Source organism: Rhinolophus sinicus, chromosome 4 (assembly GCF_057876585.1).
Source record: "Rhinolophus sinicus isolate RSI-liver-muscle chromosome 4, RSI-T2T, whole genome shotgun sequence".
NCBI classification, from domain to species: domain Eukaryota; kingdom Metazoa; phylum Chordata; class Mammalia; order Chiroptera; family Rhinolophidae; genus Rhinolophus; species Rhinolophus sinicus.
In genome coordinates this window covers 85548453-85571085 of record NC_142504.1, presented here as the reverse complement: position 1 = coordinate 85571085, position 22633 = coordinate 85548453, and the positions used below count along the sequence as shown (strand labels likewise).

At 37.6% G+C, this 22633-nt stretch overlaps 1 protein-coding gene and 1 long non-coding RNA gene across 3 annotated transcripts in view; one reads left to right on the top strand and one right to left on the bottom strand.

Moving 5' to 3' along the window:
- Positions 1-12501, bottom strand: part of LOC141573069 (uncharacterized) — a 30726-nt gene extending 18225 nt beyond the window's left edge. For both annotated transcript variants that reach the window (XR_012498638.2, XR_016021158.1), the window contains exon 1: positions 12274-12501. This is a non-coding gene — a long non-coding RNA (uncharacterized LOC141573069). The remainder of the gene's footprint in view (positions 1-12273) is intronic.
- KLHL14 (kelch like family member 14) overlaps positions 1-22633 on the top strand; it is a 96593-nt gene that overhangs the window by 50590 nt on the left and 23370 nt on the right. The gene's annotated exons all lie outside the window — the stretch shown is intronic.

The following is a 22633-nucleotide window of genomic DNA, read 5'->3' as shown; positions in this document are numbered from 1 at the left end:
AGGTGCCTTCCTGGATGCCTGTTTAAGTACTAGGATTCAGCTGAAGATCATCCACAGCCCTCTTCTCCTCCTAAACCCCTTCCTGTGCTGTGACATCCATAATAGTTGATGATGGTCTGCTAATCTATGTTTGCTTCCCAGACCTCTCTTTCTTGAAACCGGCCACGTCTGTATTTCCAACTGCCTCCTGAACATCTCCATTTGGCCTTAAAATCATTATCTTGCCTTCAAACCCATTGTCTTTGTTGTTCTCTACTGTAGACATCTTTAGCTCCCCAACCTGAAAACCTAAGTGTCATGCCGGACTTGCACCTGTCCTCTAATCCCTTCTTCATCCTGTCAACAAGTGTTGTCATTATTATCTTCTGTATCCATTTCAATCATTTCTTCATCTCCATTCAGACTGTCAGTCCCTGGCATAAAATCTTCAATGAATTCCCGAAACACACAAGATGAAATCCAACTCCTCTGCATGGCTTCTAAATTCGCTGTATGCTGTTTCTCCCATCCCACACCTTTCCCTCCAGCTTTTCCAAACTACATGCAGATCCCTGAAATGCAGTCCTTCTGACACTTAGGCCACTGCTCATGCCCTTTTTTCTGCATGGAATGCTCTTCAGCTCTGTCTAGTTCCACACACCACTGTGAAACACTTGCTCTATTTCAAGCTTTGTGCTAGGAATTTGGAATACAAGGAAGACACGGCCCATATTATTAAGGTCTCCACAATTTTCACAATAAACAGAAATGAATCAGTTCCATATGTGATAGGCCAAGATAAAAATAGGTACAGGGTGCTAAGGATGTTACACCCATTTGGCCATGAACTTCCTGATAAAATGCCAGGGTAAGTCCTCACCCACCTCTAACAAATGATTATTGCCTCCTCTGTGTTGTTACAATGCCCTGCCCATACTTACCTTAGAAAACTTATTATTTTGTACTGTAGTTGTTTAAATGTCTGCCTTCCTATACTTAAAGCAAGAATGCTGTGGCTTATTTATCTTTGCAGCCACTGTATCAAGCACATGTAATAATTATTGAAAAAAATGAATGAATAGTGCTTACACACAATAGCAACTCAGGCAATCAGTAAACTAACAGACATCAAAGTCAGTTTACCTTCACATCTTATTTATACAGTGATCAATCTGGATGAGTGTTACATCAAATTGTTTGATATAGATCTATAACGTTATATAGTGAGGCCCCAAAATTGTTAATATGAGAGAAATATCTAATTTATTCTGATCTTTGAATAGTGGGCTTATGGGATATGGACTTATTTATAGTTCAAGTTCAAAAATTGTGGGCAAACTTTGAAATGTATTCTCTCCTGTGGATTTTTATTAATCACCTACTATAGTTGCACAAATCAGGCACTAGCTAAATATCTGTTGAAATAGTGTTTCCATTAAATTGTAGCACAGTTTATTATAAATTTTGATGAAACTAGCAGGTTCTATGTTTACAAAATGTTCATGAAAGGTAAACTGTACCAATATTGTGAGTGTATCTGTATCACTATAAAGATCCACAAAGATTAAAAATAGGGTGGAGCTTATCAGAATGACTATAAAATATTGAAATTATTTCTTTAAAACTCTGATTAGTGTAATAAATCTGAAGAAATATGGAATTTAAGAATTGGCTCTCTGTGTAAAAGAAGCTCTTAGATAAAATATATGACACTGAATACTGATAGAAACCTATATTCCAAATTCCTTTAATTCAGTAAAAATGCTACCCCTCAATCTAATCTGTTTTTGGGTGCTAGTGCTCATTGATGTTTAGTATCTGGGCTCTCTTGCTAATCATAAGACCCTCAGTAAATCATTTTCATGTTCAGCCCCTTGGTTATTTCAGTTTTAAATTCTGGGAAATAATCTCTGCCTACCTCACAAAAGGTGCATAAGGAAGTCCCTTGTAAACTGGAAAGTGACATACAAATGCGATGAATTATTATTCCAAGCAGAGAGAGAGCAACGTAGAAAAGCAGAGTGTAACGTTGCATTTTAAATTTAGGAAATTGTGAAGAGTTGGGAACTGCTAAAAGGTGGGTTGAGATCAGGTGTAAAGGATCGGGTGAAAACCATTTAGATCTTATTCTATAGTCAGTGGGGAGTCACCAAAAATCTTTGAGCATGGAAATAACATAATTAAATTTGTGTTTTAAAAGTTAATCTAGGGTGAATTGGAAAAGGAGAAATTGGAGACAGAGTAACCATTTATTACACAACCCAGGCAGGGGATAATAGGAGCCTGATTTACAGCTGTGGCTATGAAAACAATGAAAGAATGGCAAAATTAAAACTCATTTCATAAATAGAGTTAAACACCATTTGGTAATTGTGCAGTAGGAGGTAAAAGACAGTCTGCCTTTGTTGACAAATTTGAGCTAATACCTTTGCTCAAAAGAGGAAACCAAGGAGAAGAAGATGCAAGTTTAGAAGAGGATTAAATGAATTTAGTCTTAAACATGTTGAGTTATTGGTGTCTATATACATCACATCCAGTCTTGTGCCTGGCACATTGTAGGTGTTCAATAAATACTTGGTGAATGTATCAATGAAGGAAGGATGAATTAAAGACTGGGAGATATTTGAGGGAAATTACCCAGAAAGGATTAGAAAATATTGGTCTATATGACAGAGGAGAAAAGGCTAGAAACACAAATTCTGAAGTCAGTATGTAAGCAAACAGCATCATTGAGATCTAAGGGAGAAGAGATGGAGACAAATAGAACTAATGACTCAACTCTAACAGAATAAGATTATGTATGTCCAATGCCTGACAGAGTAGGGTTTAATAAATCAATATTTGATGAATACATGAATGAATTTTTCAGGAGTAGATAAAGAAGGAACAATTGGACATCTTGTAGTAGCCCCCACCCCTTTTTTTCTGACATGTTTTGTCTGAATTATAGACTAATTCTGCAATTCATCACCTGGCTGCCATGAAGAAACATGAATTATATAGCCTAAATTTAAGGCAACCATGAGGAATTTCTTCCCCTTGTAATTCTCACTTCCATAGATTCAAATTCAATTGATTTACTTAACTCTATTATCAAACTGCAGTTATAACAAATTATTCTTTCCTTAAAATTGCCCATACTACAATGAAAGGAACTGATAACACTTTTTCATGTACTAAAATTGGGCCAAATAGAATAAAATGTTCAGTCCATTCACTTGATTTACTGTGACCCCTAAATACAACATGTTGCATGAGAGATTTTCGAGTTTTGCTGCAAGACCTTGGTCATCATGGGGAAGATCAACTTGGAGAGAGGACATTTCAGTCTCAATCTGAATTGCCTTTGCTCTTATAAACCCAACCTAGACTGGAAGATGAAAACAGCAGCACAAATAAGAATACGTAAATAATAAGAAATTAAACCTAAAGCTTTCAGGAATCATAATGTAAAAGGTTCATGTCTACAAAAGTAATATTTGAAAAAAATTAAAAACAAACTAGCTGCAAAACATAATGTGAAAAAAACAACCAATTTCTAGATATTAATTATATGAAGTAAAGAGGTCAAATTGATTGTTAAAATCCAAGGAAACTTGGATTTTATAAAATTTCATAATTTATAAAATTTCAACCTTATCACTCCATTCCCTCACCACATGCCCCCAAAAAAAAAAAAAAAAAAAAAAATCAAAGTTTCTTTCATAGCTGTTACATAATCAATTTATTTGCATTTACCACTGCCCTTTGGCTGTACCCACTCTCTGAAGAATTAAATAACTAAAGGATAGGCTGAAAGGAGGTAACAAAATAAATAATAATATTGGAATAATATACGAACCAGGCCGTTGGTCACTGAATAATCATAAGTTAACTATACTTTTAAAATATAGTCATCATTTATCATTATAGTCCAAGAAACCTTGTTCCTCAGTTAATAAAAAAAGATTTTCCATTAAAATTTCTTCTAAATGTTAGATGAATGTAATCCAAAAAATGCGAACATAAAATTGTCTGTTTTCAGAAGTACCATTAAGGCCTTTTAGTAATTTCACTGACTTTTTAGATTTTCCAACTGAAGATCCACCGATAGTCATATTTCATATTTTCATCTCATTATTGCGTAGTGGAGATGAGCTTGGAGCAGCTCTTGTCGGCACAGACTCTGATTGGTCTGAATATCCCCACCCCACCCCCACCCCCCAAAGGATGATCACACTGATTGCTGCAGTCGTTTTAACTTCTAAGAATTCAGAAAGTTAGACTGCGACTTGAGATGAGGAGTTATAATTCACACAGGAACTAGATTAATATGACAAGAAAGAGTAGAAGATATGATTGAAATGACTTAATCAAAGAGGAGCATCCATAGTTTAAATGCATGTGTTATTTGTAAAAATCTGGGAGAGTACTTTAAGGTAAGGAAGAGGGCCCATTTTTAGTCTTTCAATTTCTTCACTAAAATGTTTGCTTCTTACATGAAAGCAATGTACTAGTTTCAAAGTGAATTCAATAAAGAGTAAAGGATATGTTGAAGCTAATACATAAAACATTATTCATAGTTAAATACCTGTGTATTTGTAAAAACCTGAGACAGAAATTTAAGGTAAGGAAGAGAACTTCTTTATTTAGTTTCTCAACTTCTCTAAAATGTTTGCTTCTTAACTTGAAGCCATTTGCCATTTAAAAAATGTTTGACTCCTGTGTGGAATTATCCCCTAAAAAGCAAAGAAAACCAAATCATTTTCCCAACCATGTGTACATGATACATAAGTTTATATTGATGCATGGATCAAAGTTGCTTACAGACGAAAGAAAAGTAGTGAATTCTAGTTCATTACATCTCTGTCACAGGACGCAATTCCAGATCCTTCAAGTTATTGGAAAATCTGGCCTGTTTTAAAAATCTGTCTTTAGCAATATTAGCATACGTTATCCCTGCGAAGTATCCATAGGAGTTTCTAAAAGAGAAAAAAAACTATTTATATCGCCTTCAGCACTGAAGTATGAAGTTCAAAAGTAGGTTACCAGGAATAGCTAGAGAATCAGACATAGGCTTTGGCCCAGCTCAAATATTTGGAATTATTTTGGGGGAATGCAGTAAAGAAAATACTACTGATGTTCTCCATCTCAGCGTGATCTGCATCAAAGAAAAGAAAAATGAATTCAGCATGTAAAATACCAGAGTTTTAAAGATATCCCCCTGATTTTTGTCTTTACTGTTGCGATTTTCCTCTTTGTTTTTGTTGGCCTTACAGCCCCATATCCAAGCATAGTTCTGGATGCTTTTTCTGGGCAGACAAGCAAAGAACAATGTACACCATCTAGTGGCTCAGGTTAAAACTGCAGCTGTCCGAGAGAGTCGAGTTTGAACAGGATGCAGCAAGGGGCATCTGCAGCCGTGGCAATTAACAGACTTAGTTCTTCCCTCAGCATTTCTCCAAGTGCCTGAGGATCGCTGAAGTGGTTGCCATGAATTCCAGAGGGAAGCCCTCACAGCACATAAAAAGACTCAGTCTAGGAAGTTAATTTAAATAGCCCACAGTTAAAATCCTACTTTATTCTGGCTACGTATCCATAATTACTCAGCTTTAATGAGAACTTTTTACTTGCCTGCTTAGTACCAGAATTAATATTACTACTGTAACCTTTGTTATATCATGGAGTGAGCAACTACGATGAAAGAGGAAATAGGTTCCATTTGTGATCATATGCTAAGTGAATTGCTTCTCTAAATCATCATCAACCAAAAGCTGTTGTTGCAGACTCCTGGAGAGCCATGGAACTTTCACAAAGGGTCCTTGAATCCACTGTCACAAGGCACATTCTCTATAAGTTGCATATAAAGACATCTCTATGACGTCTTCTACATATATTGGATTCATAATTGCAATTAATATGTAATTAGTAAAAGAGCATTACTAAATTATTGATAGTTTATTTGTTATGTAATTTTCTTCAATAAATATTAGTATATCACTCTCACATTGTTATCTGGAAAAAATGCATTTATTTATATTATACATTCATATGTAAATTACACAAAACATAGATTTTTAAGAAATACACATCTAATGGTCCTGATTTCAGCAGTCCCACTTCTACAAATTTGTTGTAAAAAGATAATCATCCATATGTTTTGAAGATATTCATTTCAGTGTTGTTTATCACAGCAATTAATTGGAACCAGACTTGTGTTTGATGATTAGGTATTGTTGAATAAGTTTTAGTTTCTCCATACCAAAAAAAGTAGAAAAGTAGAAAACCACTATTAAAAGCTATTTATGAAGATCTGTATTTATTGAATTGAAAACAAATGGAAAAGAGAATGGAGGGGAAAACCAGGGGTTTCTGGAGGAGCCTGTTAAGTTGGAGAGTCCATCTGATACCCAAGTGGAGCTATGAAGTCATGTGGCTGGACGATCAGCAAGGTAGAGTAGTACAAATATTCCTGAGAAAAGAGCAAGCTCTTGAGGCAGGCCAATGTTTACAGACTGAGTTGGTGAGAAACAACCAGCAAATTTTCAGAGTAGGGAATGCCAATCAGGTAGAAGGAGGGCCCAGAGAAAATGGTCTCCCGGAAGGAAACATGTGAGGGAAAGAGTCATCTACTACGTCAAATGATACTATGTCCAACGATCAATTACATGAGATGAGCACTAGAAGCTACATCTTATTTAGCAACATGGATGTTAACAAGAGCTGTTTCAGTGGAATGGTGAAGCCGAAAGTATAATTGGAAAGGGTTTAAATGAAAATGGAACAGGAAAATTGGAAACTTGGAGTAAAGAGTAAAGACAGCTCTTCCAGGGATTATTTATGTAAAGGGAAACAGAGAAATGGGATAGGTAGGAAGAAGAGGATATTAATGTGCAAGAATTTTTTTTTAAGGTAGCAATATAACAGCATGTTTATCTGCTGAGAGATCTGATAACGGGAAAAAAATTAATGATGCAGGATGTGATAAAAATTGCTGGGAAAAGGATACTTGAGTAGTTAAGAGGGAAAAGGACCAAGCATACAAATGGAAGTCTTGACTTTAGAAATCAGCATGGATGGTCCATCTATCCTTAATAACAAAAGGAAAGGCAAAGTATGTATAGATATGCTGATGAAGGTAATTTGGTGCATACAATGCTGGGAGCCTGTGGGAGTTCTTTTCTAAATGTTTCTATTTTCTTAGTGAAATAGAAAACAAGGTTATCAGCTAAAAGTAAATCAGAAAGCAGATGTTAGAGAGTTGAGAAGAAACAAGATGTGAAACAGTCATTTAGGACCAAGATCAGAAAACATTTCTGTAAAGGGCTAGAGAGTAAATACTTTATCCTATACAGGCCATTAAGTCTCTGTCACAACTAGTCAACTTGGTCATTGTAGCAAGAAAGCAGCCACATAGATGTTACATAAACTGATGGGTGTGTCTGTGTTTCAATAAAACTTTATTTACAGACACAGGTGTTGGGCCAGGTTTGTTAATAATATGTTAATCCTCAACCTAGAAGAAAGGATTAATGAATGGTATAGGGAAGCACGGTAGGAACTTCAAGCAACAATAACATGAATTTTAAACGAGGCCTATTCACAGGTTGCTATAAATATCTCCAGCCACATTCAGCTGTGTGGGTGCTGACATGAGGCTGGATATAACCAAGGTTTGGTTTTGTTATGCAAGTGTGAAGAATGGAGAAAGGAACAAGAGAGTTGTATGTGCATGCCAGGAAATTATTACAAAGATGAACGGGGAAATCTAAGCTGAGTCAGGAGGAAAATAAGGACATGAGGGGCATGGGGTCTGAGGGACAGTGAAAAGGAGGTAGGCTTGATGGATGTAGGCCTTGCTACTAGCCTTTGATACTTTTCCTGAGGAAAGAGGACAATTCATTAGTTATGTTATTGAAGAGTAAGAGCTAAATAGTGATTCAAACTTGGTGGGTGATAATGCATAGAGTAGTCATCATTCTGTGGGGTAGATGTAATGTTATTCCCCATTTTATCAACATGAAGGGAAGGAGAATCCAAATCCGAGCTAGAAGTGGTGTTTGAATGAGTCTTACCATAATATCTAGTTTCTTACTTACTAGGATTATTCCCTCTCTTCTTCCCCTTTATTATATCAAAATGCTCTTGCCTACTCCCTCTCCACAAATAATACCTGTACCCACTGTCATTTTTAGTTAATGGTCTTTCTTTTCTTCTTTTGATGTGTCATGCTCCCGTTTTCTTTGTCTCTTAGCCTTTACGTGTGGTCATGTTTCACACTTTCTGAGTCGACAGTTTTGGAGGTGTTTATACTTTTTATGTTCTTCCCCGATAGACCTTTCCTCTTTGGTTGGAATATTGAGCTTTACAATGATGGCTTTTTTTATTTTAACAGAAACATATCCAGGTGATGAAAGAATGTTAGCAAGATCTAAGGACAGGATCTGTCCACAGTGTTCATACTTTCCTCCCCTCCTTAAAACTTCAAGTCCTCTCCACTGAGAGTAACAGACACTGTGGTATTCAGGGACCATCATGACCTTGTCTCTCGCTACTTCTCCAACTTTACATCTCATTGCTCCTCAAATCTTTACACTCCAGCCCCACAAAGCTGCCTAACAGTTCCCCAGTCACCAGGCCTTTTTGCACACAGATGGCATTGACTAAAATTCCCCAAGCCACTCTCCATCGGTCCATGTCCTCCCCTTCCTTCAAGGACCCAACACAAATCTACCTGTAGCTATTATTCTCCAAGACAAATTTAAAAATTACTCTTCATTTGCCTCATTTTTCTCTGCACGTTGGACTTCTTTCATATCATTACCTACAGTCTACTTTGCATTTTATTTTCATATGCATGTAAAATTTTCCACTATTGGAGGTGAGCCCCTGATAGTCAGGGACCATGCTTATATTCTTCTCTGTTTCATGCACAGCACATAGTAGATATCTAATACATATTAGACAAACACTAAATGACATCTCCAACTATAATTTAAAAATATATATATAGTCACGGGATGTAAAGTTCGGCATAGGGAATATAGTCAATGGTATTATAATAGCTATGTATAGTGTCAGATGGATAGTAGACTTGTTGGCATTATCACTTTGTGAGGTGGGTAAATATCTAATCAACACGTTGTTTTGTACACCTGAAACTAATAAAAAAAAAACACACCTAAATGGCATCTCTTATCCTTCTTGGGCAATGCGTATTATTAGAATATGAGTTTAAACCACTTTAAGCATTGCCAACATAACTCTTGAAAATTTGGGAACCTGTATCACTTCCTCCTATCCACATATCCAGATGTGATCATCTTTTGGGAACCATAAATTCCTACTCCAATAAGTCAAAATTGTGTTTTAAGTTAGTTCTATATCAAATCTATGCTTTAATAATTTCATGCTTTTACTAAGTAGTTAATATTGCAAGTGAAGGAAATTTGGAAATGTTTTGTCCTTTGTAAAATTAAGCAATATAACAATATTTGGTGGAGGAGCTAAAGAAAGGGGACAATAGAAGAACTAACCTCTACAGTTTTCTGTGATAAGCATGGTGCTTTACATAAGCTACCCAATTTAATTAAACTCTCACAGTAGCCCTGTGAGGTAGATATTATAATCCTCATCTTACTGATGAAGAAAATTGAGACTCCTAAACTCATGCACTTGAATGATACTTAGATCTGTATGACACTGTACTATCTTCCGTTTTAAAAGGCAAATTGCACGTAAGCCTCCGATATTGAACCAAATAGCTAAAGCCACATGATTTTAAATTAATGTTTCACCTTAACCAAATTTCTTTACTTTCTCCATCTGAAATTTAAAAGTATTGGTTGCAAGTTACAGAAATGCAATTGAATATAACAAACAATTTTTGCCATTACGTTAATTTTGCCATTACAAACAATTTTGCCATTACTATTTATCAGGTACATACTGTGTGCAAGACATTTGTCTAGGTACTAGAGATTCAGTGGTGAACCAAGACAGTCATGCAGCTATGCAGCTAACATAGTAGTATATTGCCTACCTATGCAGCTATATTATTAACATAAAAATAGTTGATAAACAAACAAAAACCCTGCATAATGATAGGCATTATGGAGTGCTATTAAGAACACTAAAGAAGGGTAAAAGAGTAGTGAATGACAGGGGAAGCCTTTGTAAATGGGATTGTCAGATAAGTTTTCTCTTTCTAGCAGACACCTGAATACAGGGATGGAGCAAGCCAGGAAAATACACAAATGAAGAACATATGAGGCAGAGAAAACAGCAAGAAGAAAATCTCAAAAAACGAATGTGTTTGGGGTGTTGGGGAGATTGCAAGGAAGCCAGTGAGGTTGGAGCACCACTCGTGAAGGGCGAGTGGTAGGAAAGGGGGTAGACAAGGTGGCCAGCACCCAGGCCACATGGTGCTTATCGCCCACTCTGAAAACTTATTCTAAAGGTAATGATAAGTAAGAAAAAGCCTGAATAGAAGTGAATGCCATCATCTGACCTGGGCTTTCGCAGTATCGTTCTGAGGGCTCTGAAGATTAAACCAAAAGCGGACAAGAACAACAGCTAGTGGGCTGTTAGGAGGCTATTGGAAAAGTCCGGGGAAGAAAGGGGATATATGGGGCCTCATAACCAGGAGAGCAGGACAGCACACAGGCCTTAGGGTTGACTCAGAAACAGAATTTCAAAATCCTGTCAGAATTCTTTCTTTGGAGGCCTCATTTCTCCTCACTGCATGAGCTACTTCTTTGCTCGGGCCTGCTTCTCATTGTCACAAGCAGCTCCAGGATCTATGCTCAGAAAGGAAAGGTTTTTTTTTCTTGTCAGGTCCAGTATGAAAACTGTTTTGAAGGGCCTGGCTGGGTCATGGGACCATCTCCAGACCAATCACTCACTATGCCTAGCACTGAGATTTTGAGCCCAGCTTTCTGGCCCAGGGAACAGAGTGCTCTAGTGACAGTTGGAAGGTGCAGCAGAAGGAAAGAAGTTTGCACCTTCTGTTGTTTTTTAAAGACTAGGCAAAGCACCCTGTGCAAACAGCAGAAGGATATAATGGCTGGGGAGAGACTGAAGATGGCACATCGCTACCTGACTAAGCCAAGCCCCAGGGACTTCTCCCTTCTCTAGATTTCTTTGACACAAAGCTACTACACCACTGTATTCATCCTTCTAAATGGTCTCATGTGTGATACGTGTCTAGACTAGTTTCAACTTGACTGCCCATTTTCTGAGAAATAAAAAGGGCCGTAGTGTCAAGTTCTCTGACAAATTTTCTAGTACCTGTGACAGGACAGTGTTGGCCAGTAACGGATTCTCAGGATGTTTGCACATTGATTCCAACCAGAGGAAATCTGGAGTCCGTGCTTCCCTACCTAAAAAACATTCCTCAGGATTCCAGAAGCTGTCTTGTCATAAATGCATACACAGATAATCATTTATGAAACAAGCTTCCCATACACAGCCAACTGAAAACAACTTGATTTTTTCCAACCACTGATTCTTCAGAGCCTCTCTGCTGGATGTCTCATCTCTCCCTGTGGGCTATACATCAGCAAGTTCTTAAAGCAGCCCCAGGTATATTAGGATGCTAAATCAAAAGCTTGTTCTCTAAATACATTTGAAGTTTCTCTTTCTCCTATTGTAGCCGGGATCCTCAAGAGAACCCCCAGGTTCCATGATTCACTAGGAGAACTAACAGGATCAGTATAGTAGTACTCACAGCTGTAATTTATTACAGCAAAAACACGTAAAGTCAGCAAAGGAAAAAGGTGGGTGGGGCAATATCCAGAGGAAACCAGGTGCAAGACCAAGAGCCTTCTTCCAGTGGGGTCACACAGGACACACTTACTCCCTCCAGCGTGGAATTATGACAGCTCCTGTGCAATGTTGTCTACGAGGGAGGCTTTTTAGACTCAGTACCCAAGGTTTCTACTGGGGGCTGGTCAGATAGACATCTCCTGCCTAGCACATACCAAAATTCCATACTCCCAGAAGAAAAGCAGGTGTTCAGCATAAATCACATTCTGTGTACAATTTGGGCATGGCCAGCCACTCTTAGTTGAGGTGGTGGGAACACTCCTGAAATCTAAGTTCCCAGCTGTCAGCCACAGGCCAACCTTGCAAGCAGGGCTTTCTAAGGATAGCAGTCTCAGGCCTGCTCTGTTAACCCTTTCCTACACACTGATGTTGACATGAGGGTGAGAGGGGCTGACCCGCCCTGGAGGAAATAGCCACCCTGAGTAGTCTGGCTCTACCAGGGATAGAGCTGGAGGTGGGGAAGGCAAAGGGAGAAGCGCTCTTATTTACCTGGTGTTGCCTCTAAGGAGGCAAATGCTGTAAAGCTGAGTGTGTTTTGATAAGCTGCACCTTGGGCTGTCCACCACACAGCTTCTGTTACGGTCAACCTGACCTGCTAATTAATCTTCTTGGGTGCAGGATCCTTTCATGACGGTTGTAGCCAAGCAAACTTCCTGTGTATCAGCTCAGCCTGCAAGAAGGTACTGGGGAGCATTGTCCCACCAAAGGCAGAAGTGCAGCTACTTCTGCCCCAGCTCGCTCTCCTCACAGTCCCATGACAGACAGCTCCTGCCAACCTCTTGTCTTCACACTTCACCCATGCCTGACAAGCCCCAGGAGGCATGGAAACATCTGACCCAAGTCTCTGTGCCACCAGTCTCTGCTTTGTCTTTGGGGTGGAGGGTAGGAGGAGGATGCTTTTCTTCTCCTGTGGATGAAAAATGCCCGGTGCTCCCACTCTGTTAAAAAAATCCCTACTGACTAATAGTCTTCCACATCAGTTTCTATATAAGCTAAATGTGTGTGTGTGTGTGTGTGTGTGTGTGTGTGTGTGTGTGTGTGTACATGCATATGTACAACCAGTCAGAACCACTTTAAGAGCTACTTATAGCAAGTCCTGCATAGAAAGCCTGGCATATATCTTCAGATTAGCGTCAGCCTTAGAGTCTCAGCCCAAATTCTAAAACACATGCCAAATGTTTATAGGTAAATATCACTTAACATTCAATGACATCTAGTTTTGCCAGTAAAAATGGTGCCAAAAAAGGAGAAAAAGGACCTTCAGTTTTCATCACATTGCCGTGTTTCTCTCTTTGCATACTGCATAGCTCCAATTCTCCACTTTTTCCCAGCAATACATATTTCAGAACTTTTTCAGGCGGTTGTTCTAGGTGTCTCATCATGACCAAGACCACCCACCTTGGGCTTACCTCCTGAGATCATGGGCTGCACTTTAATTTCCCATGTGTGTTACAAGCTGTAGAGTCACTCTAATCTTGATAGCCCAGCCTGATGAGTACTTCCCAGAGGTAACACACACCTAGGTTCATGTCAACATACACACACAAGGCACACACCATGAAAAGGCCTTGTGAGAAATATGTCACGAATCTTTCTGAATCTTTACAACAAAATATCCTTTGCAGTCAAGTAAGTTCAATAGCACAGTAACACCCTGAAACCCTGAGAGCAAATGCAGTGAGGGATAGTCTGAAAGGACCACAAATATTGCTCACAGTTCTGATAAACCTACCAACTGTTTCCAGAACTATCAGGTGGCTGCAAAGGTTGGGAGAGATTTAATTAGAGCAGAGGCCATTACTTCTGGATATTCTAAGGAGAGAGTGCTCCCGAGGGAATTTGAGTTGGGGAGGGAAGAACTGCCTAAAAGGACAGTGTAGACTACTGTCCCACTGTTTTATTTGCTCCCACATTCCTCAAACATATTTTCTCTGGCCTCAACAAAATAGTTGCTGTTGTAATATGACCATAATATTAAGAACATTTTGGAAATTGATGTAATTTTAAGAAACAATTTTTATAAAACAATCTAATTAAAATAAACACAATATCGCTAGGGCCTAGCACAAGGTCTGGCACATAGTAGGAGCTCTATTAATATTGAATCCATGTTCCTTTTACTGATAATGACTTTTGCTGCTGTAGCAAACTAGAATATCTTTTTTTTTAATTAGTTTCAGGTGTACAAAGCAATGTAATAGTTAGACATTTATACCCCTCACAAAGTGATAACCCCTTCCCCCAATCTACTACCCCTCTGACATCATATATAGCTGTTACAATTCCACTGACTCTATTCCTTATGCTGTACTCCACATCCTGTGGAGATATATATATATATATATATATATAATTATAGTTGACACTCATTATTAAATATAGGAAGTAAATTTGCAGACGTTACCCTTAGAATATCTTTTTTTAGCCTTATGATTTAGCTTAAGCTTCTCTTTCTCTGAAGTTTTATTCATTTCCTGTCTGGTGCTCCTGTTGCTCTTCTCCTAGAGCACTGTGTATTCTTTTTATCTGTTTACATGTTCTCTTTCTTTCTTCACTGTGAGCTCTGGAATACAGGAATAGTGTCCAATTAGTCTTTATATGCTCAGAGTTTAGCAGAATAACTAATAGTCCCTCAATGCATATTTTTGAATGAAATGAATGAATGAATGAGTTGGTGGACAAATGATTCCTAAATGTACCTTTTGGTATATAATGGGTTTTAAAATGAACCACTAGAGTTCACTTTCCAGTATGGAGTATGTGTGATCTACGTCAGAAACTGCTTCCTAATAAATCCTCATTATATAGACCACACCCATTTTCTCCTTGCCGCAATAACTTGGGACAACTATGGGGCTATCCTCTAAGAGCATTTAAACTATTTCACAATCATTTTTGCTATTCTCTTGCCATATCATCCACAGTTAAAATAGCACTGGCTCCCTTGACCTTTGTCAAGGCTTTTATTTTCACGAATTTAAATAATATGTGTGGTTTTTTTTACTACTTTAATTCACTTACAGAGTTGACTTTTTTAAAATTGAGCCATTTTAGGTGTAGAACAATGAAAAGTGCAATTTCTCCCTCCCCCAGTAGATACCATCAGGAAGACATGGTGTTGGCACTTAGAAAAAGGAAACGTCAAAGCACTAGCATGTTTCATCAATGTGTCTCAGTAACAACACTTTATAAAACAGGGAAAAAAATCTTTGGACGAGATTGCAGCTTTCGCTCCCTAATATCCTTTTACTTTCCAAAAGTAAAAATAAAACTTTTTAATTTCTAACATGACAGGAAGCATCCAAAGTAAAATACTTGATATCGTAATAATACAATCATAATTTCTGAACATATTAGTAAAAATATTCCAATTAAAATAAAAATAAGTCGTTTTTGCTTTAATAGCTTATAGGAGTGCTATTTTAAGTCCCTTTAGCCTCACTGGTTGTTAGTGCCCCCCTTACCCCACCACATAAGTACTCAGAGCTAAAACTGTAAATCAACAAGGATTTATTAAAAATTTTTTACCTTGGCACAGTTAGGTTTATGATAGTTTCTAAAGAAATATGTTACAATCTTTGAAGAACTTATAAACCTCCTTTGTTTAAAACTAACATGTGTACTGCATATGTTAAGGTGACATCTATCCTAGAAGCCATAGAATCCTATCTAAGGCACATTGTCCTCTCTTTCTTCTTTCACTTCCTCCCTCCTTCAAATTTCTATCATATTTTTTACAAATTCCAAAGAAGTAAATTCTACAGTTTCCCTTAGCTAGCATTCACTCATTCGCAGTACTAACATTTATTGATTCACTAATATTTTTAAGTATTAGATACTAAAAGTTATAACATATGCCTGAGTCTGACCCAGCCTTATGTACTGGACACTACGCTAGGCATAAAGCTGTAGAGCTGACACAATCTAACCTCAATGAGCTCAGCGATCCATTAGGGGTGGCACACAAAAAACAGGAAATTTTAATATACTGTATCATGACTTGGCAAGTGTACAGTAAAGGCATGCATTCAGTACAATAACTGCACAGAGGAGGGAGTAACAAAGCAATACTCATTGTCAGGCAACTCTCCGTTAGATACGATTTTCAACTGTAACTGAGGAACAAACTCTCTTGGTTCTTGCACGGCCTCCAAAACCTAACACGTGTGCACTTTTGTTTCCAGATTTACCCATTTTGAACTCACTTCAATAACTTCGTCTCCAGTGGGACTATGGGAACCTGGCTCAGTGTGCATAGAACAAGTTGGGAGTGAGGGAGAAAATGTTGGCAAACTTTTGGTTAACTCAGAACCTCGACCAACTCCTCACTGAATTCAGACCACATGAATTTCTAACAGGATTTAATTTTCCAGACTAACTGTCCGTAATGATCAAATCATCCCCAAATACACAAAACGTTTCCATTTATTTGTAGTTTGCAGGGATCGTATAGTCCAAATATAACCAAAAAAAAACCAGAGACTTGTCTATGGATTATTTATCAATAATATTTATCAAGCACTATTTCATGTAAGATGTTTTACTATGTGTCTGTTTCTATCTGCAGAGAGGCATTTGCCAAATTGCTAGATCTTTGCAGGAAGACTGGATAGTAAGATTAAACTAACTAGCAAATTTATAAACATTTAAGTTTTTCAGTTACACTGACTATAAAATTTAAAAAAAAAAAAAAAAAAAAAAAAACCTTTCCAATCCCATGGCAAGAGTGACACCTCTTTCTTTCAGGTTATATTTGTTTTCAACAGCATGTAATTGCTATTTGAATTTGCTCCAATGAATAAATATTAAACAAATATATATTCTAGCTATACCATGCTTCCAAAATATCATTTATTTTGCCAGTTTGGATAACTTCATAGAAAAGAACACTTTGAAAACAGAAATTATATAATTGTAGATAACATAAATTATGATACCAAGACATCAAACTCCAGCAGAAAAATGTATAAAATGCAAATAGATTTTAAACATATGAAAAGATGCTCAACTTCTACCATAATTAAATGCAGATTTCGATTTTAACTAGATACCAATTGTTTACCTACCATATTGGCAAAGATACAAATGCAAAAAGGAGTACAATGTGATGATATCCATCAAAATGTAAAATTCACCCATCCTTTTGCCTGGAAATTTCACTTGGAATTAATCCTGCAGATAAACTCCTGTGTCTATGTGTTGTGCACCTACAAGGATATTCAGCAGAGCACGCTTTGTAATGGGGGCAGCTGTCAACACATGTTTATTTCTCTCCATCCCTAGCACCCCTTCGTGGCCAAACCTCCATCATCTAGACCACCCTATGTGATCTTTCTCTTCCCTCTTCTACTCCCACAGCATCCATAGTAGCCAGAGCAATATTTTTAAAACATAAATCAGATGATGTCATTCTGCTGCTTAAAACCCCTCCAATGTCTTTCCATCAAGCTAAGAATAAAATTCACACGGCTTATCCTAGTTTATAAAGACCTACCTACCCAGCCTCTGTCCCCATCCTGACTTCCTCTCGTGCCTCTTGGTGCTCCAGACACGGAGTCTTTCTCTCAGCATCTCAGGCACATCCAGCTCATTCACGCTTCAAGGTCTCTGCATGAATTCCTTCCCCTTGTTTTCTAAAGATGGCTCTTTCTTACATTTCAAATTCTACCTTAAGTGTCATTCTCTAGTGAGGCCTTCCCTGACCACCCCAACTAGAGCAGTAACCAGGCACTCTCTCTCTAAAACACCATCTCATTTTATTTCTCTTTATATATCTGTCACCATCTGGCTATGTTCCTATGCATTATGTAGTATTTGTCTATGTTCTTCTTTCCCCTGGAATGTAAGCACTACAAGAGCATAGTTCCCTGCTGTTTTATCAGCAACCAGAAAAGTGTACCTAATGAGTGTGTAGTAAACTTTGTTGAATGAATTAATAGGTGGCCTTCAGAAGGGAATGGAAGACATCATAGGATACTCATCAAAGTGAACACTGTGTGGCTGTTAAAAAAGAATGAGGTGCTAGACAATCCAAGGGTTGTCCTCTGACCAAGACTGCACCATCACACCCGATCTGCCCTGGGTCTCCCTCCTAGACCTTATCTCAGATCTGTTCCTGGTCTTCTTGCTGTTCTTGATACACTCCACATGTGTGACTCGTGCCCTTTGTGCTTGCTGTTCCTGCAGCTACACCTTGCATGGCTCATTTCAGCCAGTCCTGTCCTCAAAAGCCATCCACTCACAGAGGCCTTCCCTGATCACGCACAAAGGCCTCACCCTGTCCTTCCCTCTCCTCTGACCTTGTTTTGCTTTCTTATTGCACTTGTCACTTGAAACAAAGGTGCCTATTTATTTGTGTATTTGTGTATGTTTATTATGGGCTTCCCCTGTCTAGAATGTTCCTCGATGCTGTTCTTCAAGACCTCCCCAGCAGGTAGAACATTGTCTGGCATAGAGTTACAGCTGAACAAACATTTGATTGGTGGGGCATGAATAAATGAATGTATTCTTGAGTACAGAAAAGCAAGGTACTACACAGTGTGCCCATGGAGTACCGCTGCCATCTGTACTAAAGAAAATGACTTGTACATATGCATTCTCTCTGGAAGGAAAATCCAAGAACACTGTGACAGAGATGGTCTCTGTGGTACGGAGCTCTGAGGCTGAGCATCAGGATAGGAGGAAAGCTTACTGGTCCTGTATCTCATTATTTTTTATAATATACATTTTACCATGGATGTTAAATACCTTTTCAGATAAATTAAGAAGTATGTCCTAATTGATGGTTTTGCAAGTTTATGTATTTAAGGCCAAAAGGAAATCAAGGCCCTTGTAAATCTTACATCCAAATGATAAACACTTCATAACCATTTATTTAGCAATTCTCCAAACTTAGCATAGCTTTATGCAATCTCTTGTTTGAATGTTCATGAAAATTTGTGATTATGAAGGCTATCTATACTTTCCAATGGAAGAGGGATACATTCCTTAGATATAAAATATGGGAGGAAGCAGTAACGTGGATCTCTAGCAGAATAAGGCCTTCATAAATACAGTAAGCTCCCTGCACATTCTATATGCCAAGAAAAGGGCCTCTGTGCCCAAGAGATTTGAATCTGCTTGCAATGTTGAAATATGCCTTCATGTTTTTAAAAAAAATAAAGTAAAAACCCTCTGCCAATAGACTTTACCCATCCTTCACTGGATGATTTGCTCGGTGTTTTTCTGGCTCCATCAAACAAATGTATCCTACTTTAAGAAAACTCACTGTCTGGATATCTAGATTTATAGAAAAAACTTTAAAGGTGTACCCAGTTGCTTTAACTAGGATTCCTTTAAATATGAAAATAATAAACATTTAAAATGTGATTTAATACAAAAAAAATTATACAGAAATTTCAGGAACACCATCATTGAAGACACAGGTACTCAGTAATTACTTGCTGGTTGGATGAACATACCTATTGAAAATCAGTAGAGTGAAATGGATAAGAGCGTGGGTTGGGATCCAGATATCCCTGTGTTTGAATTCTCTGTGCCGTTCATTAGCTGAATATGACCTTCAACAAGTAACTTAACCTCTTAAAAACCTCAGTATTTCTTAAAGAAATAAAATGAATGATTGACACCTCCCTTGTAGTTAGTGTATTAAATGAAAGATATAGGTAAATATAGGTATATTTATCATATGTTATATTTTATCATGTATTACACTATCACATATTATTTTTTCACTTCATTTCTGCTTGCCTGAATAGGAGCAAATGAATGGCAAGAACAAAACATAAATGCTGTTATTATATATTTTCAGAGATATAATATAGGTACCTATATGCACAGTGCCTGACACATAGTAAATATTTGGTAAATGGTGGCTATATTGTCAAAAGTAACACAAAATATTTTGAGCGTTTGAGTTTCTTTTTATCCACAAAGACTAATTTTGTGTATAACATTCCAGGACATTTTATTGCACTGGTACAGGAGGAGTAAAAGACTGTGTAACTAAGATTTTTATGTCCTTAAAGTTATGGGAAAATAATTAATAGGTATATAAGTGAATTGTGGCAGAGATTCAACTTGTAACAATTGCAAACATCTATTAAGTGTTTGATGGTTAGCCATCATACAGAGTAAATACTGTGACTTCATATTTTCTCCAAGTTTATTTTATAGTATTACCTGCTTCTTACTTTCTTCATTAAAAATATTAATTTAAATGCTTTATTTAATTTCCCAAGCTAGAAGAGAATATTAGGTGTTTAGAGTGGGAAAGGCAAAATGGTACAAATTGCTTCAAACTTGGAGACTAAATGAGTGAATTCCCTCAGATGGCCAAATGTTTCTTCGCTTTCAATTTTCTGGCTTTGTCCCACTTTTCTTCTAACACTTATAGTTTGTTTAGTAAAGTTGAGAATTCTCACAAAGGGCCTTATAAACACGTGTTATTAGATTTTAAATCTGATTTGAAAGTGCCTCTCTCCTGCTCCCTCTGAGTAAAGTGACCTTTTTAAATGGAGGGAAGTGGGTTTAGATGACAGTCATGATAAATGCGGTCATGTTCACTCAATAAAATAAGGCCCAGTGCATTTGAGGATAAATCAGTGAAATGTACAGCCCCACCTGTCTGTCTCCATCATTCATTTCCACTGTCACTTTCACAGTGGCTGATGGATCACAGTTGCTGTAAAATTAGACAGCCTTTAATCTCATTTCATCCTGATTAGCTTCTCTTTACCCTTTCCCTCTAACTCACTGACTGACACGCTAAAAACTCACACTGGGCTGCATATGAACGTGGAGAACAAACTTCTCCTCCACTACCTGCTGGGAGGGTGCAGCCGGTGTCCACCTCCAGAGAAAGCTAGAAAGGGTCAGGCATGGATTCTTTGTTATTTAAAAGATAATAACTGCAGTACCCAATTCCATTTTAAACAGATGTTTGCCCTTGCTCACTGCCCTGTTTATTCTATTTTCCTTCAGAAGTCAAAGAAATTAGATCTTTTGCAAAACTCAAACATTGATTTTATATAGATTTTTTTTTCTAATAAATGAGGAGACTTTTACATTCAGAATAATTACGAAGAGCTTTTGTGTGTATTTATAGCCTCTTGATTCATGGTAATAATTCAAAAAAGACAACAATTCAGGAATGAGAATACTGCAATACTCAGCCAAAAAATATAACAGACAAGGTTTAAAAAGAAGAGGAAATATGTGTAGATGAATGAGAATCCCTTCAAGGAGCCTTTATATTAGAACTGCAAAGACCTTTCTTGTTTTGAAGGTTTCAATAGTTAGCTCAATGCAATAGTTTCATTTGTTTGCATAAAGCCTAACAATAGGAGTAATCAAATGAAAAAGAGGCTTAAGAATAAATTGTGTATTATTTCCTTCACTTAATTTTTGCTTGCCTGAATGGGAGCAAATAAATGGCAAGAACAAAACACTAGTGTTACATTTTCAGAGATTGTGCTTTATTATAAACCTGAACTTCCAGTTAGAAAGAAGTTAATACAATTTTTCATTATTTAATCAATTTGGGTGTTGAATGGACCAAAAATTTAAAATAAATACTGGACGAATGGCAGTCGTAAAGTAAGTTGGTTATAGTCGATGGCCTCTGTTCTTACACTCATATCTCATGTGAATAGATGCGTACAGATGACAATCAATGCTGTAAGTTTCCACTGACCAGATGACATTATGATGAACTGGAGTAGCATCAGGCCGCTCCCGAAACACATAATATATTGCTGGCATAGTTTTGGTTTTGGTATTTTGGGACCATCATCATAATCCAAACAATGATGAGTTAATTAGAAAAAAAAGTGTTCAAAACACATCTGACCTAAGTTGTTCAATGAACCCAACATATATTCTGCCCCAATGGACAGTGAGAAGTGAAGCCTGCAGGATCTATATGGTTTAAAAGCATTTCCCAACGCGAATACCTGAGGGTTGAGGGAGAAAGGACATTCCCAAGATGATTCCTTAAGTCAATTGACCTAATTAATGGATCTCACAAATCCACGACACACCCAATTTCTGCATTCTCCCCCAAATCAGGCGTTTACATATGAGTGCCTTTCCCCTTGTGGATATAAGTTCAAAAACAATGAATAGTGACAGTAAAAATATACGATAAAATAATCAAAACTTCTAAAATATTTTGGTAAAAAGCTTCAATGATCTGATTTGCTCTTTCAGGAGCTGCAAATAGTTCTCTTATAGGTTTCAAACCTCTTATAGGCTTCAAAGCTATGCCTGTTTCTTATTATTTTTATTTACATATCTTAGCCAGCACACGTGTATTCTGAGGAAAATTTAAAAAGATAATAATTTAAAAACTGAAATGAGAGATGCATATATCCCTCAAAATGAGTCGGATATAAGATAGGTGCTCTCTCGCTCTCTCTCTTTGCCTCTCTCTCTCCCCATTGGAAAAAGAGCACAGAGTAAGAGCTGGCCCTGGCTCATATTGATTTCCCACTGCACTGGTTTCTTAAGTGCTCTGTTGATCCGTGTCAAGCAATAAGTTCCCTGCCTGAGCATGCACATCACCTCCCCATTTGTCCTCACCTAGATTTAAGGTGCCCATATGATGAGCCGAACAAGGACATCATTTTTCCTACTGGTGTCCCTGGGCCCAAACCACTGCATGTGCCATAACTAATGCTGTGTATGTTTACGTTTACCGTATGATATTATAATAGCAGAGACTAACACTGTACTACTGCACACGAGGTGAGGGAGACGTCCTATTCTGGTTGTGCGTAGCTCCCAAGAGAAAATGTAAATGTGAACAAAGACAGAGGAACTTGGTTTTAGTGGGTTTCTGAACACCCCC